Genomic DNA, 17,363 nt, shown 5'->3' with positions numbered 1-17,363 from the left:
CTACTGTCAATGATTGGCAGGCATTTCCTACATTTAAAAAGTAAAGATAACCGCAGGAATTGCTATACCGCCAGGACTAGGCACCATCTGGACACTGCGGTGGATTTGAGCAAGGAAATATAACTTCGTTTTTCATTTCTATGCCATTCCCCGCACATACTGAACAATTTTGTGACATTGAACTACCTCTTAAAAGGAATTTGCTATATTGAATGTGTATGACTAGCTTTCACCATATTTTAGGTGTCTTCTTCCAAGGCATCAAACATATTAGAGATGTTTATTGGGTACATTTTTCAGATGTCATGACGCCAGTGATGCTGAGGAAAAGTTGAAATATATAAAAATGTTGTGCCCAAGTGCCAATGCATATGTCTAATGTATAGCCTTGGTCATCAGGGATGGGAAAAGGGCTAGGTGTGTAGGGGTCTGTTAAAGGGGTACTCCACTGGCCACTGCCAGTGTTCCAGCTGCATTCGTAACCCTTAATTCCAAACACTGTGCGCACGCTGCGGGGATCGACCATGCCCCCTCGTGATGTCAGGCCACGCCCCTTAATGCAATTCTATGGGAGGGGGCGTGACAGCCACCATGCCCCCTCCTATAGACTCGCATTGAGGGGGCATGGCCTGATGACCCAAGGGGGCATGACCGACCCGGCAGCATGTTCCAAATGCAGTCGGAACACTGGCCAGTGGAGTACCCCTTTAAGGGCCATTAGCAACAGCAATATAATATTATATATATATATATATATATATATATATATATATATATATATAATGCAGCAGGCATGGAAAGTGCTATTCCAAATGCCATAGGCATGAAAGGGGACAAGTAGTCCACCTGATATATTGTTATGCAGAGCCATCAATGCTTTTTAATGTTCTTTAAAAAAAAAAAAAAAAGTGCTGAATAAACAGAAGGTCTGCCCATCACAACTCAGACTGTTTCTATATAAAAGTACTGTATATAGCAGAGCACCTGGTGCTAGGTACGCTTGAGTCTAAATCTGGAAATGCGTTCTGATTGTTGGGGGGAAAAAAATCATTACGATGTTGGAAGCTCATTTTCCAGCAGTCGTATGACTTATTTTCCTGCCCCTGCTAAATCAAGCAGTACAGTCCGAAATCTAATCCCCCCCTAAGTGGGGCCCAAATACTTGTTTGTTGAGTTAGGCACTAAAATAAATGGAATTAACCAACACAGGAGCCCTGGAACTGACAAACTGGTTTTCATCAGGAAGGATTAACATTTTGGCCCTTGCAATGAAATCTTGATCTCTGATAAAGTAAATTGTTTGCCCAAACATAATTTGGACGAGCCTTTTACTTTCTAGTTCAAGACAACTATACATATCTCCACACACACACACACACACACACACACACACACACACACACCACACACACACACACACACACAATCTGACCATAGCTATTGTGGATGAGTAAGAAATAAAATGTGCCCCCTATTTTAAAAGACACCTACCATAGAGACATATCACAGGCTTCCATCGTCTGTGAGCCAGGGTATCTACTTAGCTCTAAGATACATTTTCCATCCATCTAATATGGCCATGGTCAGTTGGTCACACATGAAAGCTCTAAGGACTAATGGAAGGCCTGTCATCCTGTATGTTATTAAGGCAGTGATCCTTCAAGAGCTGGGGGACCCGCATACTAACTGTCCAAATTGATGGGCCCCTACCAATGCAATATTCTGGCTTATTTCCATGATATATCAGAAGACCCTTAAAGTGGTACTCCGCTGCTCAGTGTGTTTCAAATGCTGAGAAGCGGATCACTATTTTGTAGTCTCATGGCATACGAACAGCAAACCAGGACATTGTATTGCTGCCTTGCATTTAGTGTTCTTCATCTGAAAAATTCCTCAAAGTTTATGGGTCAGGTGACCTCTTTCTGCTAAGGGCTAGGTTTCCACTTGTTTTTTTTTCTGGCAGTTTTTGGAGATCTGCCACTGCAGTTTTTGAGCCAAAGCCAGAAGTGTATTCAAAAGGAATAGGACATATAAAGGAAGGACTTATACTTCTCCTCCCTTATGGATCCACTTCTGATTTTGGCTCAAAAACTGCATTGGCAGTTTTCTAAAAACTCCCAGAAAAAAAAACAAGTGGAAACTTAGCCGAAGACAAATTTTACCTGTATGAACTCTGGAGCAAGACTAAACACGTCTACATTCTGTGCTGGACTTGTCTAGTATAGCCTCCATCTTTTTTTGTTGTAAATAACTTAATACATGAAGGATATTTTAAGAGGACTTGTCAGCTATCCAGACAGGTCTATTTATTCTTTATAGTCTCCATAAATTAACAATTCTACATAATCTTTCCTTAGAGCTCTACACTGCATTATTTCTTAGTTATTACTCCTCAAAATTCCTGAATAAATTGACAGCTGGATGTTACAACTCCCCGAGACAAAAGGGGTGTGTCCCAGACTATGCTGATTGGACTATGCAGACACACACCTCCAACTGGTAACACCTAGTGGTCAATTTAGAAACACAACACAAGGCGCCTAAATTCTAGTGATACTCCAAATATAAACCTCTAGTGTACAGATTAAATGCATTGTGGATATAGCCTTAGCCGACACTGGAAACAATAGGAGACATTTACTAAGTGGTGCCTTTTCATACGCCTCACTTAAATTTAGCACTGCACATTTACAGTTTGCTGGATTTACTAAAAAGAGCACGCCTCTTATTAAATCAAGGGGCTATGAGGCCCATTGCACCCAGTGCAAAAATATAAGCCAGCTATGAACTGGCGTATAATTCTGAAAATCAGGGTTAAAGTCGCATGTAAGGAGGTGGCACCCCCTGCACCCCCCGACATGTGAAGCCACACCCCCTTTTAGCCCCCTTTCTGTCTCATTTCCCTATCTTGGTACAAGCTGCATTTCTGTTTAAAAGTTGCAAACGTTGCTAAAGAAGCTTAGTTAATGTCCTCCAATATCTGAAACTAGCAACGATAACAAAACCAGCTATGAGTATAGCACTAAAAAAATGCAAAAGTCTGAACGGTTAGGGGATTACTAGATGCAAGAAAACCAAAATATTAGCGCTCTAAGGTCAATTGGATTAAGGGACATAAAAGTATGTATTAAAGACAATATTATTTCACCCGCACTAAACTCAATGTACTGGGTTACAGTGCGGGTGAAATGCTGTAAAAAGAAGGCTAACTCACGTTTTTAGGTTAGGTATTTCCAGACTTCTGCCCATTACAATCACATTGCTATTGCACTCCACCATGAAATGGAGGCAGGGAGCAGACTTGCCCAGCTCCTCTGCCTCATCAAGAGCCTGCTAGGGGGCATATGGATTGAGCACTCTGCTCCTTGCTACACATCACGGAATGTAGAAGACCCGGGAAGGAATAGTGATGAGGCAGGAGAGCTGGGCAAGCCGGCTCCCCACCTCCATCGTGTGCTGGAGTGCAATGGCAATGCGCTTGTAATGGGCGGAAGCAAGGAAATATCTAACTGAAAATCATAAGTTACTCTTCTTTTTACAGCTATTCACCTGCACTATAACCAATTATATTGGGTTTAATGTGGGTGAAATAGCTATCAGATTTGTTTTATTGCATCATTTTATGGTGTGTCTCTATATTTTATTGATCTTAGAAAGCTAATATTTTGGCTTTCTTTGCTCTTTTTTTCAGCACCTGGGGTTTAGATGTCAGATTAGCCATGCTGATTTTATTGGTTTCTTCTTGATCTGTGGTTACAATTATGTAAATGTGACATTTGGTGACCTGAATGGAATGGTGTATAAACAATAATTCACTAACATTACCATGCTGGGCATGGAGTTATAAAAAACAGTCAAATCCTACAATGTGATGGTGCATTAAAAGGACACAATTTTTTTTATGACCAATAAGACTGTACAGTTTTCTACAAACCAAAACATTAATACAATACAATATTTAACAGCAGCAGGACAAAGAGGTCTCACCAGCCAGATGGTAACCACAAAAAAAACATAATACATCCCATTTGAAGTCTGCATAATATAGGGTAGACCAGTGTTTCCCAACCAGTGTGCCTCCAGCTGTTGCAAAACTACAACCCCCAGCATGCCCAGACAGCCAAAGGCTGTCTGGGCATGCTGGGGGTTGTAGTTTTGCAACAGCTGGAGGCACACCGGTTGGGAAACACTGAGGTAAACTATGTACACGCAGATCATAGCATAGCATAGCAGGCATAGCATGTAGATTAAAGGGGTACTCCGGTGGAAATTTTTTTTTTTTTTTTTTTAAATCAACTGGTGCCAGAAAGTTAAGCAGATTTGTAAATTACTTCTATTAAAAAAATGTAATCCTTCCAGTACTTATTAGCTGCTGAATACTACAGAAGAAATTATTTTCTTTTTGGAGCACAGAGCTCTCAGTGCTGAATCACGAGCACAGCGCTTTCTGCTGACATCATGACCACAGTGCTCTCTGCTGACATCTCTATCCATTTTAAGAACTGTTCATAGTAGGAGAAAATCCCCATAGCAAACATATGCTGCTCTGGACAGTTCCTAAAATGGACAGAGATGTCAGCAGAGAGCACTGTGCTTGTGATGTCAGCAGAGAGCACTGTGTTCCAAAAAGAAAATAATTTCCACTGTAGTATTCTGCAGCTATTAAGTACTGGAATGATTAAGATTTTTTAATAGAAGTAATTTACAAATCTGTTTAACTTTAAAAAAAAAAAAAAAAAAGGTTTCCACCGGAGTACCCCTTTAAAGTGACCCATCATGGTAATAACAAATTTTGCTAAAACATATCGAAAATAGAATGTTATCAAAATCTTACTGTTCACCCCCAAAATCTGTCTCTTGGGGTATTTTCATGCAGTGCAATAGAAAACTGAATTATTTATTTACAGAATTTGTTGCTTATTTATTTATACTGTGCATCGTTTGTTTGTTTATTTATTTGTTTGTATTTATTTATAACAAAACTGATCCATTGTGACATAAACAAACCTGGCACTGAAGGCTTTATGCCTCATGTAACTCACGTCTGACATATTGCATCAAAATGGAAATGTTCTATTCCCGTCAAGAGGCATCATATATATATTCATGTTTACGTTACTCCTGAAATAGCGCAATTCATATTCGCCAAAGACACCCCAGGAAGAGACGTCTGCGGACGTACATGTGCAGGGAAGCGTCTCCATAGATCCTACCCCATAATAACAGGGTTCCCATACTTGTGGCTAGGCCTCGGAGCATGAAAGTCCAACTCTCAGCACATAAGGGCCATGCACTGGCTCAGACATGGGTGCCAAAAGAAGGGATGGGGGGCAGGGTACACAAAGGCTCAGCTTCCACTCAATGACTAGATAAATGCATTTTGCTGTCTGTTTCTATGGTAACCGGTGGAAGGAAGCAGGATTCCTATTGCCAGCCCCTGTCTTCCTGTGTGGAAGAAAAAGACTCAGCTACTCCTAATAAATACAGAAATCTGGATGAGAGGAGAAGCTGACAGCTGGATTCCCGCGCCGCCCAGAGAAGGGGGCACATATTCACTCATAGATACCATGGCGGGACTGGCCTGCTGATAAATAGCAGAGGGGGGGGGGGCAGGTACTGCTACTTGGCAAACAGCTGGCAGCGGAGTATCACTTTAGGGAATTACTGCAGGGGCTGGTTAAACACCAGCATGTTACAGGAGACCTGCAGGGAGATAGATTTCTTCCCCGGCAGGTGTTGCTATATCATGCCTGACAGCACGAAAGGTTTTAGACATAGACAGCCATGGTGAAGAAGTGTCATATCACAAAACACGTCAGAACTATGTAAAGGACTGAGCACATTCTTGGATGTCTAGGGGAGTGTTTCACAACCAGTGTGCCTCCAGCTGTTGCAAAACTACAACCCCCAGCATGCACGAACAGCAAACGGCTGGGAGTTGAAGTTTTTCAACAGCTGGAGGCACACTGGTCTAGTGAGTTATCCAGCCTCGATTCGAGGCTCGGTTCAGATAAGGTGGAGATGACGCAGAGTTTTCACAGCCATTGGAGCGGTACATAAACAGACTTCCCCTTTCCCAATGCAAGTGTGAAAGGTAAATATAACAATAATCCCCCCCCCCCCCACAAAAAAAAAAAAAGGACCCGCAACCAGGGCTGTTCAAAACTGTATATATCGGTCTGTCACTAAACTATGTGGTCTCATATGTCATGCATCCATATCTGCAATGATGCACCCTGGGGAGGCCTAATAATATCCTGCGGGCACATGGCAGAGAAGCTCCTTATCATACGATTACGCACAAATGACTGGCACAATGACATAACTACAAGTCTATGCAAATTGTGAAACATAAAAAGGAACTAATGAGAAGGAGGTGGGGAAATAAGATGCACAAACGAATAAACTTAGTATATGTAACAAAGGCAACTGAAGAGAAGAAGGTGGAGAAATAGGATACAAAAACATAAAAGTAGTACAGTACATGTAACATAATGGGAACTAATGAGAAGGAGGTGGAGAAATAAGATACACAAACAAACAAACGTAGTATATGTAACATAATGGGAACTAATGAGGCGGTGGAGAAATAGGATACACAAACGAATAAACGTAGTATATGTAACAAAAGCAACAAATGAGAAGGAGAAATAGGATACACAAACAAGTAAATGTAGTATATAATATAATGGGAACTAATACGAAGGAGGTGGAGAAAAAACGTACACATACAAATAAATGTAGTATATGTAACATAAAGGGAACTAAAAATAAAGAGACTGTATTATAAGATATACATATACATAATCATGGGGTATATAACATAAAGGGAACTAATCAAGAAAGAGGTTGTATTATAAAAATAGACATGTGTTCAAAGTATATGAGTGTAAAGTGTATAGTAAAGTGTAGTCACCTGAGGACTGTGTGACAGCAGATCAACATCCAAGTACAGTGATGGCTTGTAATATTATAAGGAATATACTGATAACTAGTAATAATTCAAAGTACCGAAAACAAAATCAGTGCCAACCCACTAGTTATCTGAAATTCTATCAGGATAGGAAACTCACATCTGCAGTGAGATAAGTGTGGTATATGATAAGTACAGTGCAGTGTAATACATAAGCAGTAATTCTAGACACAGTGCAGTATATCATAGGTAGTGTATTACAGTACAGTGTACTTGTCTTACAGCATAGCACCGTGCAGTATAACATAGGTAGTGTATTACAGTACAGTGTACTTGTCTTACAGCATAGCACACTGCAGTATAACATAGGTAGTGTATTACAGTACAGTGTACTTGTCTTACAGCATAGCACAGTGCAGTATAATATAGGTAGTGTATTACAGTACAGTGTACTTGTCTTACAGCATAGCACCGTGCAGTATAACATAGGTAGTGTATTACAGTACAGTGTACTTGTCTTACAGCATAGCACACTGCAGTATAATATAGGTAGTGTATTACAGTACAGTGTACTTGTCTTACAGCATAGCACCGTGCAGTATAACATAGGTAGTGTATTACAGTACAGTGTACTTGTCTTACAGCATAGCACAGTGCAGTATATCATAGGTAGTGTATTACAGTAGTGTACTTGTCTTACAGCATAGCACACTGCAGTATAACATAGGTAGTGTATTACAGTACATTGTACTTGTCTTACAGCATAGCACAGTGCAGTATAATATAGGTAGTGTATTACAGTACAGTGTACTTGTCTTACAGCATAGCACAGTGCAGTATAGCATAGGTAGTGTATTACAGTAGTGTACTTGTCTTACAGCATAGCACAGTGCAGTATAATATAGGTAGTGTATTACAGTACAGTGTACTTGTCTTACAGCATAGCACAGTGCAGTATATCATAGGTAGTGTATTACAGTACAGTGTACTTGTCTTACAGCATAGCACAGTGCAGTATAATATAGGTAGTGTATTACAGTAGTGTACTTGTCTTACAGCATAGCACACTGCAGTATATCATAGGTAGTGTATTACAGTACAGTGTACTTGTCTTACAGCATAGCACAGTGCAGTATAACATAGGTAGTGTATTACAGTACATTGTACTTGTCTTACAGCATAGCACAGTGCAGTATATCATAGGTAGTGTATTACAGTAGTGTACTTGTCTTACAGCATAGCACACTGCAGTATATCATAGGTAGTGTATTACAGTACAGTGTACTTGTCTTACAGCATAGCACAGTGCAGTATATCATAGGTAGTGTATTACAGTACAGTGTACTTGTCTTACAGCATAGCACAGTGCAGTATATCATAGGTAGTGTATTACAGTACAGTGTACTTGTCTTACAGCATAGCACAGTGCAGTATAATATAGGTAGTGTATTACAGTACAATGTACTTGTCTTACAGCATAGCACACTGCAGTATAACATAGGTAGTGTATTACAGTACATTGTACTTGTCTTACAGCATAGCACAGTGCAGTATATCATAGGTAGTGTATTACAGTAGTGTACTTGTCTTACAGCATAGCACACTGCAGTATATCATAGGTAGTGTATTACAGTACAGTGTACTTGTCTTACAGCATAGCACAGTGCAGTATATCATAGGTAGTGTATTACAGTACAGTGTACTTGTCTTACAGCATAGCACAGTGCAGTATAATATAGGTAGTGTATTACAGTAGTGTACTTGTCTTACAGCATAGCACACTGCAGTATATCATAGGTAGTGTATTACAGTACAGTGTACTTGTCTTACAGCATAGCACAGTGCAGTATAACATAGGTAGTGTATTACAGTACAATGTACTTGTCTTACAGCATAGCACAGTGCAGTATAATATAGGTAGTGTATTACAGTACAGTGTACTTGTCTTACAGCATAGCACACTGCAGTATATCATAGGTAGTGTATTACAGTACAATGTACTTGTCTTACAGCATAGCACAGTGCAGTATATCATAGGTAGTGTATTACAGTACAATGTATTTGTCTTACAGCATAGCACAGTGCAGTATATCATAGGTAGTGTATTACAGTACAGTGTACTTGTCTTACAGCATAGCACAGTGCAGTATAATATAGGCAGTGTATTACAGTACAGTGTACTTGTCTTACAGCATAGCACAGTGCAGTATAATATAGGCAGTGTATTACAGTACAGTGTACTTGTCTTACAGCATAGCACAGTGCAGTATAATATAGGTAGTGTATTACAGTAGTGTACTTGTCTTACAGCATAGCACAGTGCAGTATATCATAGGTAGTGTATTACAGTACAGTGTACTTGTCTTACAGCATAGCACAGTGCAGTATAACATAGGTAGTGTATTACAGTACAGTGTACTTGTCTTACAGCATAGCACAGTGCAGTATATCATAGGTAGTGTATTACAGTACAGTGTACTTGTCTTACAGCATAGCACAGTGCAGTATATCATAGGTAGTGTATTACAGTACAATGTACTTGTCTTACAGCATAGCACAGTGCAGTATAACATAGATAGTGTATTACAGTACAGTGTACTTGTCTTACAGCATAGCACAGTGCAGTATAACATAGGTAGTGTATTACAGTACAGTGTACTTGTCTTACAGCATAGCCCAGTGCAGTATATCATAGGTAGTGTATTACAGTACAGTGTACTTGTCTTACAGCATAGCCCAGTGCAGTATATCATAGGTAGTGTATTACAGTACAGTGTACTTGTCTTACAGCATAGCACAGTGCAGTATATCATAGGTAGTGTATTACAGTACAGTGTACTTGTCTTACAGCATAGCACAGTGCAGTATATCATAGGTAGTGTATTACAGTACAGTGTACTTGTCTTACAGCATAGCACAGTGCAGTATATCATAGGTAGTGTATTACAGTACAGTGTACTTGTCTTACAGCATAGCACAGTGCAGTATATCATAGGTAGTGTATTACAGTACAGTGTACTTGTCTTACAGCATAGCACAGTGCAGTATACCATAGATAGTGTATTACAGTACAGTGTACTTGTCTTACAGCATAGCACAGTGCAGTATAACATAGGCAGTGTATTACAGTACAGTGTACTTGTCTTACAGCATAGCACAGTGCAGTATATCATAGTGTATTACAGTACAGTGTACTTGTCTTACAGCATAGCACAGTGCAGTATAACATAGGCAGTGTATTACAGTACAGTGTACTTGTCTTACAGCATAGCACAGTGCAGTATATCATAGGTAGTGTATTACAGTACAGTGTACTTGTCTTACAGCATAGCACAGTGCAGTATAACATAGGTAGTGTATTACAGTACAGTGTACTTGTCTTACAGCATAGCACAGTGCAGTATATCATAGGTAGTGTATTACAGTACAGTGTACTTGTCTTACAGCATAGCACAGTGCAGTATAACATAGGTAGTGTATTACAGTACAGTGTACTTGTCTTACAGCATAGCACAGTGCAGTATAATATAGGTAGTGTATTACAGTACAGTGTACTTGTCTTACAGCATAGCACAGTGCAGTATACACAGCACCAGGTTATACATATGCAGTATGGTATATGTCACACAGAATAACAGATGTTAGGTAGTACACAGGATACTACACAGTTCTGTTTCGGAATATATACATTATCATCTGTCAGACTATATAATAATGTGTTTTTCACTGTTACTCATACACTATATAATAGAAATAGTGTGGTGTGCTATAGGTGACTGGCAGTGTAGCACGTGTAATTGGCACTGTGATATACAGAGCAGTGTATAATATAAACAGTGCAATGTAATACCACTTGGTGTGCATTTTGTACTGATTATATTGTAGAATAATATAGTGTGTGTGGGTGTGTAGTGTGATACAGCATAGTGTGTGTGTGTGTGTGTGTGTGTGTGTGTGTGTGTGTGTGAGAGAGAGAGATATAGTATATTTGTGTGTGTGTTTTACACTGTTATTTTGTGTATTATAAATAGTGTAGTGTAACAGTGTGTTTTGAACTTTATAACATAATGTGTATATGTACTATGTATGGAATGTACAGTGTAGTACAGTATAATTTGTGTTGCACTGTAACAGTATAGTAGTTAGTGTAGTACACTATGGTATATGATGCACACAATCAATATATTTTGGTGTAATACAGTATGGTATATGCTTTGCACTGTTACATTGTGTATTATATATAGCGTAATAGAACAGTGTGTTTTGAACTGCATTACATCACCTGTATGTATTGTTTACAGTGTGTACAGTGTAGTACAGTGTAGTTTGTGTTGCACTGTCATATAAGAATATATAATATAATGAAATGTTGTGTGTTGCAGTACAATGTATATTGAAGTATAATAAAGTCTTCTGCACTATCACAGAGTATGATATACAGTGCAGTGTGAAAATGTATGTTGTACTGTCAGAGTATAATATATAGTGTAGTGTGATAGTGTGTTGTCCTGTCATACAGAGTATAATATACAGTGTAGTGTAACAATGTTGTGTTGTACTGTCATACTGAGTATGATATACAGTGTAGTGTGATAATGTTGTGTTGTACTGTCATACAGAGTATAATATACAGTATAGTGTGATAATGTTGTATTGTACTGTCACAGAATATAATATACAGTGTAGTGTGATAATGTTGTATTGTACTGTCACAGAATATATTATACAGTGTAGTGTGATAATGTGTGTTGTACTGTCAGAGTATAATATACAGTGTAGTGTGATAACATGTGTTGTACTGTCACAGAGTATAATATACAGTGTAGTGCGATAATGTGTGTTGTACTGTCACACATAGTATAATATACAGTATAGTGTAACAATGTGTATTGTACTGTCACAGAGTATGATATACAGTGCAGTGTGATAATGTGTGTTGTACTGTCAGAGTATAATATATAGTGTAGTGTGATAATGTTGTGTTGTACTGTCATTCAGAGTATAATATACAGTGTAGTGTGATAATGTTGTGCTGTACTGTCACAGAGTATAATATACAGTATAGTGTAACAATGTGTATTGTACTGTCACAGAGTATGATATACAGTGCAGTGTGATAATGTGTGTTGTACTGTCATACAGAGTATAATATAGAGTGTAGTGTGATAATGTTGTGTTGTACTGTCATACAGAGTATAATATACAGTGTAGGGTGATAATGTTGTGTTGTACTGTCACAGAGTATAATATACAGTATCGTGTAACAATGTGTGTTGTCCTGTTACACAGAGTATAATATACAGTATAGTGTAACAATGTTGTGTTGTCCTGTTACACAGAGTATAATATACAGTATAGTGTAACAATGTTGTGTTGTCCTGTCACACAGAGTATAATATACAGTGTAGTGTAACAATGTTGTGTTGTCCTGTCACACAGAGTATGATATACAGTGTAGTGTAACAATGTTGTGTTGTCCTGTCACACAGAGTATAATATACAGTGTAGTGTAACAATGTTGTGTTGTCCTGTCACACAGAGTATGATATACAGTGTAGTGTAACAATGTTGTGTTGTCCTGTCACACAGAGTATAATATACAGTATAGTGTAACAATGTTGTGTTGTCCTGTCACACAGAGTATAATATACAGTATAGTGTAACAATGTTGTGTTGTCCTGTTACACAGAGTATAATATACAGTGTAGTGTAAAAATGTTGTGTTGTACTGTTACACAGAGTATAATATACAGTGTAGTGTAACAATGTTGTGTTGTCCTGTCACACAGATTATGATATACAGTGTAGTGTAACAATGTTGTGTTGTCCTGTCACACAGAGTATAATATACAGTGTAGTGTAACAATGTTGTGTTGTCCTGTCACACAGATTATGATATACAGTGTAGTGTAACAATGTTGTGTTGTCCTGTCACACAGATTATGATATACAGTGTAGTGTAACAATGTTGTGTTGTCCTGTCACACAGAGTATAATATACAGTGTAGTGTAACAATGTTGTGTTGTCCTGTCACACAGATTATGATATACAGTGTAGTGTAACAATGTTGTGTTGTCCTGTCACACAGAGTATAATATACAGTGTAGTGTAACAGTGTTGTGTTGTCCTGTCACACAGAGTATAATATACAGTGTAGTGTAACAATGTTGTGTTGTCCTGTCACACAGAGTATGATATACAGTGTAGTGTAACAATGGTGTGTTGTCCTGTCACACAGAGTATGATATACAGTGTAGTGTAACAATGTTGTGTTGTCCTGTCACACAGAGTATAATATACAGTGTAGTGTAACAGTGTTGTGTTGTCCTGTCACAGAGTATAATATACAGCGTAGTGTAACAATGTTGTGTTGTCCTGTCACACAGAGTATAATATACAGCATAGTGTAACAATGTTGTGTTGTCCTGTCACACACAGTATGACATACAGTGTAGTGTAACAATGTTGTGTTGTCCTGTCACACAGAGTATGATATACAGTGTAGTGTAACAATGTTGTGTTGTCCTGTCACACAGAGTATAATATACAGTGTAGTGTAACAGTGTTGTGTTGTCCTGTCACACAGAGTATAATATACAGTGTAGTGTAACAATGTTGTGTTGTCCTGTCACACAGAGTATAATATACAGTATAGTGTAACAATGTTGTGTTGTCCTGTCACACAGAGTATAATATACAGTGTAGTGTAACAATGTTGTGTTGTCCTGTCACACAGAGTATAATATTCAGTATAGTGTAACAATGTTGTGTTGTCCTGTCACACAGAGTATAATATACAGTGTAGTGTAACAATGTTGTGTTGTCCTGTCACACACAGTATGACATACAGCGTAGTGTAACAATGTTGTGTTGTCCTGTCACACAGAGTATAATATACAGTGTAGTGTAACAATGTTGTGTTGTCCTGTCACACAGAGTATAATATACAGTATAGTGTAACAATGTTTTGTTGTCCTGTCACACAGAGTATAATATACAGTATAGTGTGATAATGTGTTGTCCTGTCACACAGAGTATGATATACAGTGTAGTGTAACAATGTTGTGTTGTCCTGTCACACAGAGTATGATATACAGTGTAGTGTAACAATGTTGTGTTGTCCTGTCACACAGAGTATAATATACAGTGTAGTGTAACAATGTTGTGTTGTCCTGTCACACAGAGTATAATATACAGTGTAGTGTAACAATGTTGTGTTGTCCTGTCACACAGAGTATAATATACAGTGTAGTGTAACAATGGTGTGTTGTCCTGTCACACAGAGTATAATATACAGTGTAGTGTAACAATGTTGTGTTGTCCTGTCACACAGAGTATAATATACAGTGTAGTGTAACAATGTTGTGTTGTCCTGTCACACAGAGTATAATATACAGTGTAGTGTAACAATGTTGTGTTGTCCTGTCACACACAGTATAATATACAGTGTAGTGTAACAATGTTGTGTTGTCCTGTCACACAGAGTATAATATACAGTATAGTGTAACAATGTTGTGTTGTCCTGTCACACAGAGTATGATATACAGTGTAGTGTAACAATGTTGTGTTGTCCTGTCACACAGAGTATAATATACAGTGTAGTGTAACAATGTTGTGTTGTCCTGTCACACAGAGTATAATATACAGTATAGTGTAACAATGTTTTGTTGTCCTGTCACACAGAGTATAATATACAGTATAGTGTGATAATGTGTTGTCCTGTCACACAGAGTATGATATACAGTGTAGTGTAACAATGTTGTGTTGTCCTGTCACACAGAGTATGATATACAGTGTAGTGTAACAATGTTGTGTTGTCCTGTCACACAGAGTATAATATACAGTGTAGTGTAACAATGTTGTGTTGTCCTGTCACACAGAGTATAATATACAGTGTAGTGTAACAATGTTGTGTTGTCCTGTCACACAGAGTATAATATACAGTGTAGTGTAACAATGGTGTGTTGTCCTGTCACACAGAGTATAATATACAGTGTAGTGTAACAATGTTGTGTTGTCCTGTCACACAGAGTATAATATACAGTGTAGTGTAACAATGTTGTGTTGTCCTGTCACACAGAGTATAATATACAGTGTAGTGTAACAATGTTGTGTTGTCCTGTCACACACAGTATAATATACAGTGTAGTGTAACAATGTTGTGTTGTCCTGTCACACAGAGTATAATATACAGTGTAGTGTAACAATGTTGTGTTGTCCTGTCACACAGAGTATGATATACAGTGTAGTGTAACAATGTTGTGTTGTCCTGTCACACAGAGTATAATATACAGTGTAGTGTAACAATGTTGTGTTGTCCTGTCACACAGAGTATAATATACAGTGTAGTGTGATAATGTGTTGTCCTGTCACACACAGAGTATAATATACAGTGTAGTGTAACAATGTTGTGTTGTCCTGTCACACAGAGTATAATATACAGTATAGTGTAACAATGTTGTGTTGTCCTGTCACACAGAGTATGATATACAGTGTAGTGTAACAATGTTGTGTTGTCCTGTCACACAGAGTATGATATACAGTGTAGTGTAACAATGTTGTGTTGTCCTGTCACACAGAGTATGATATACAGTATAGTGTAACAATGTTGTGTTGTCCTGTCACACAGAGTATAATATACAGTGTAGTGTAACAATGTTGTGTTGTCCTGTCACACAGAGTATGATATACAGTGTAGTGTAACAATGTTGTGTTGTCCTGTCACACAGAGTATAATATACAGTATAGTGTAACAATGTTGTGTTGTCCTGTCACACAGAGTATAATATACAGTGTAGTGTAACAATGTTGTGTTGTCCTGTCACACAGAGTATAATATACAGTGTAGTGTAACAATGTTGTGTTGTCCTGTCACACAGAGTATAATATACAGTGTAGTGTAACAATGTTGTGTTGTCCTGTCACACAGAGTATAATATACAGTGTAGTGTAACAATGTTGTGTTGTCCTGTCAGAGTATAATATACAGTGTAGTGTAACAATGTTGTGTTGTTCTGTCACACAGAGTATAATATACAGTATAGTGTGATAATGTGTTGTCCTGTCACACAGAGTATGATATACAGTATAGTGTGACAATGTTGTGTTGTCCTGTCACACAGAGTATAATATACAGTATAGTGTGATAATGTGTTGTCCTGTCACACAGAGTATAGTATACAGTATAGTGTGATAATGTGTTGTCCTGTCACACAGAGTATAATATACAGTGTAGTGTAACAATGTTGTGTTGTCCTGTCACACAGAGTATGATATACAGTATAGTGTAACAATGTTGTGTTGTCCTGTCACACAGAGTATAATATACAGTATAGTGTAACAATGTTGTGTTGTCCTGTCACACAGAGTATGATATACAGTATAGTGTAACAATGTTGTGTTGTCCTGTTACACAGAGTATAACATACAGTATAGTGTAACAATGTTGTGTTGTCCTGTCACACAGAGTATGATATACAGTGTAGTGTAACAATGTTGTGTTGTCCTGTCACACAGAGTATAATATACAGTGTAGTGTAACAATGTTGTGTTGTCCTGTTACACAGAGTATAATATACAGTGTAGTGTAACAATGTTGTGTTGTCCTGTCACACAGAGTATGATATACAGTGTAGTGTAACAATGTTGTGTTGTCCTGTCACACAGAGTATAATATACAGTGTAGTGTAACAATGTTGTGTTGTCCTGTCACACAGAGTATGATATACAGTATAGTGTAACAATGTTGTGTTGTCCTGTCACACAGAGTATAATATACAGTGTAGTGTAACAATGTTGTGTTGTCCTGTCACACAGAGTATGATATACAGTATAGTGTAACAATGTTGTGTTGTCCTGTCACACAGAGTATGATATACAGTGTAGTCCATAACGCAGTGCTGGGTGTGTACAGTGACTACAGAGAGGAATCCCCTGTGTGGTATTCTTGGCTGCAGGCGGTAGTGAGATCCCGGAACTCCTGACGGCTCCGGACAGCGCACCGGGCACAGGAGACAGCACTGACCTGCACACGAAGAGGCAGCGGTCCGGGACATGGGCGCCGTCCTCAGCTTTTCCTGGGGATCCCGGGCTGCAGAGGACGGCTAATCCCGGCACAGTGAGGGGTCTCCGGAGTCCCTGCGGCAGTGTCTGGGAGCACAGCCGGGCTGTGTATGTGTGCGGATCCCTCTCTCCCGGAGACTGTGCACCTCCTCCCCCCGCCTTCCTCCTCCTGCCATCCGCCAGCAGGCACGTCACAGCCCGGGGAGGGGACACTAGGGGGTGGGGAAGTGATTGGCAGCTGGGGGAGCGTTCATTCATAGATACCGGGCACAGACACATAAGACGCACGCTGTAAGGCTATGTTCACACGGTAAACACAACGTGCACACATTTGTATGCCAGCTAAATAAGCCGTAAAATGAATGTACAAGCCATCTGTCAGGCGTT

At 38.8% G+C, this 17,363-nt stretch overlaps 1 protein-coding gene across 2 annotated transcripts in view; it reads right to left on the bottom strand.

Annotated features, from left to right (window-relative positions):
- SH3RF1 (SH3 domain containing ring finger 1) overlaps positions 1 to 17,124 on the bottom strand; it is a 180,752-nt gene extending 163,628 nt beyond the window's left edge. Inside the window, exon 1 of one of the 2 annotated variants that reach the window (XM_056560968.1) lies at positions 16,939 to 17,124. The gene's annotated coding sequence lies outside the window, so the exon portion shown is untranslated. The remainder of the gene's footprint in view (positions 1 to 16,938) is intronic. The other variant, XM_056560974.1, reaches the window with a different exon arrangement.
- Between the last annotated feature and the right edge of the window lie 239 nt (positions 17,125 to 17,363).

This window comes from Hyla sarda, chromosome 1 (assembly GCF_029499605.1).
Source record: "Hyla sarda isolate aHylSar1 chromosome 1, aHylSar1.hap1, whole genome shotgun sequence".
Taxonomy (NCBI): Eukaryota; Metazoa; Chordata; class Amphibia; order Anura; family Hylidae; genus Hyla; species Hyla sarda.
The sequence above is the reverse complement of the archived record's forward strand: the minus strand, read 5'-3'. Positions and strand labels throughout refer to the sequence as shown.